Source organism: Squalius cephalus (genome assembly GCF_949319135.1).
Source record: "Squalius cephalus genome assembly, chromosome: 7".
In the NCBI taxonomy this organism is placed as follows: Eukaryota; Metazoa; Chordata; class Actinopteri; order Cypriniformes; family Leuciscidae; genus Squalius; species Squalius cephalus.
Genome location: NC_137128.1, coordinates 45,147,407 through 45,149,906, shown reverse-complemented (window position 1 = coordinate 45,149,906; position 2,500 = coordinate 45,147,407). Strand labels below are relative to the sequence as shown.

The following is a 2,500-nucleotide window of genomic DNA, read 5'->3' as shown; positions in this document are numbered from 1 at the left end:
AGCTGTAATACTGGCATCTTTCTGTGTTATTACAGTATAAAGTGAAGATTTGTTCATGCATCGACTGAAAAAAGCACAAAATAAGATCTGGGTTTATCAAAATGAAGATTGCTTAAAAACGAGAAATCGATATTCCTAGCATCCTGACATGCTAACCTGTTTTTCCACATTGCTATGTTTCCATCCAATATGTGAATTTTGGGATATTGCATTAAAAAAAATGCCGGATGGAAATGCCAAGATGTGCATAAATTCTAAAAAACTCGGGTGAGGAGGGTCGTTTTTTTCATCCGATAAGAAAGCATGCGCATAAACTATGATGAAAACTAAATTCCTCTGTGCAACAAAAAAACTCATGATGATGTGTAATACCCTAGTCCTTTGCCATTCCCATCATGAACTATATTTCCCTTAAACCTCTGCTTTGACTCATTATTGTGTGATTACACTCACCTGTGTGTCATTAGCTTGTTAATATCTTTGTATATACAGTGCCCTCCACAATTATTGAACCCCCTGGTAAATATGATCAAAATTGGCTGTAAAAAATAAATCTGCATCGATTATCCTTGTGATCTTTCATTCAAAAAATGTGCAAAATTCTAACCTTTCATTGAAGTAAAAGAATTGAAAGTGGGGGTAAATCACATTATGAAATAAATGTTTTTCTCCAAAACACGCTGGCCACAATTATTGAAACCCTTTCATTAAATACTTTTTGCAATCTCCTATTGCCAAGATAACAGCTCTGAGTCTTCTCCTATAATGCCTGATGAGTTTGGAGAATAACTGACAAGAGATCAGAGACCATTCCTCCACACAGAATCTCTCCAGATCCTTCAGATTCCCAGATCCATGTTGGTGCTTCTTCTCTTCAGTTCACTCCACTCATCAGGTCAGGGAACTGGGACGGTCATGGCAGAAGCTTCATTTTGTGCTCCACAACAAATTTTTGTTTTGATTTTGATGTTTGTTTTGGACCGTTGTCCTGATGGAAGATCCAACCACGGCCCATTATAAGATTTCTAGCAGAAGGCGTCAGGTTTTGATTTTTTATCTGTTGATATTTGATAGAATCCACAATGCCATGTATCTGAACAAGAAGTCCAGGACCTCCAGCAGAAAAATATGCCCACAACATTAAAGATCCAATGGTATATTAAATTGTACACATGGGGTACTTTTTATCCTTGTGTTCACCAAACCCATCTAGTGTGTTTGCTGCCAAAAAGCTCTGTTTTAGTCTCATCTGACCACAGAACCCTGTGTTGTTTGAAGATCCAGTCGTGTCTGACAATTAAATTTGCTGGAATTTGTTTTTGGATGAGCGAGGAGGTTTTTTTTTAAACCCTCCCAAACAACATGTGGGGATGTAGGGGTTGTTTGATAATTTTTTTTTTAGGCTTTCTGACCCTTAGACTCAACTAATCTCTGCAATTCTCCATCTGTGATCCTTGGAGAGTCTTTGGCCACTCAAACTTTCATACTCGCCGTGCATTAAGACAGTATAGACACACGTCCTTTTCCTGGCAGATTCGTAACATCTTTAGTTGATTATAACTTCTTAATTATTGCCCTGATGGTCAAAATGGGGATTTTCAATTCTTTAGCTATTGTCTTACAGCCACTTTCTAGTTTGTGATGCTCAACAATCTTTTGCTACGCATCAGAACTGTATTCTGTGGTTTTACTCATTGTGATGGATGATTAAGGGGATTTGGCCTTTGTGTTTCCTCATATTTAAACTCCTGTGAAACACGAAGTCATAGCTGGACAGTTTCATGTTCCTAGTCACCCTGGTGTACTAAAAAAGGTAAATATTAATGGGAATATACTTCAGAGATATTTTACTCGTAAAAAATTCTAGGGGTTTCAATAATTGTGGCCAACATGTTTTGGAGAAAAACATTTATTTCATAATGTGATTTCCCCCCACTTTCAATTCTTTTACTTCAATGAAAGGTTAGAATTTTGCACATTTTTTGAATGAAAGATCACAAGGATAATCGATGCAGATTTATTTTTTACAGCCAATTTTGATCATATTTACCAGGGGGTTCAATAATTGTGGAGGGCACTGTAAACCTTGTGTTTTCTCGCACTCTTTGCGAAGTCTTGCTAGTGTCAGTTCAGTGTCTCTCTCTCGTTTCCCTGGTCTTGTTTTCCTGCCTGATTCCCTGGATTTGTGTCTTGGAGTCCGTCATTGTTTGCCTTGGTTTTGACCCTCTGCCTGTTACATGGATTATGATTCTGGATTGCCCAAATAAAACTGCATTTGGATCATAACCCAAGTCTCGTGCGGTTTTTGTGACACCAGCGGACATTTGAGCATCTCAGATGTTGGTTTGCTGGTTCTGAAACACCTGAGCCGAAGTCTGTCATCAGAGTGATTTGATTTAACTCCCTCCAGAAGCGTCTCACAAACACAAGCATCCCAACATGAATGTTTATGGCGTCATTTATCATGTAGGAAAAAAAGAGTCACAGTTTATCTTCCCCG

General features: G+C 38.2%; 1 protein-coding gene across 2 annotated transcripts in view; it reads right to left on the bottom strand.

The window, feature by feature from the left end:
* LOC307161929 (homer protein homolog 3) overlaps positions 1 to 2,500 on the bottom strand; it is a 39,181-nt gene that overhangs the window by 14,079 nt on the left and 22,602 nt on the right. The window lies entirely within an intron of this gene.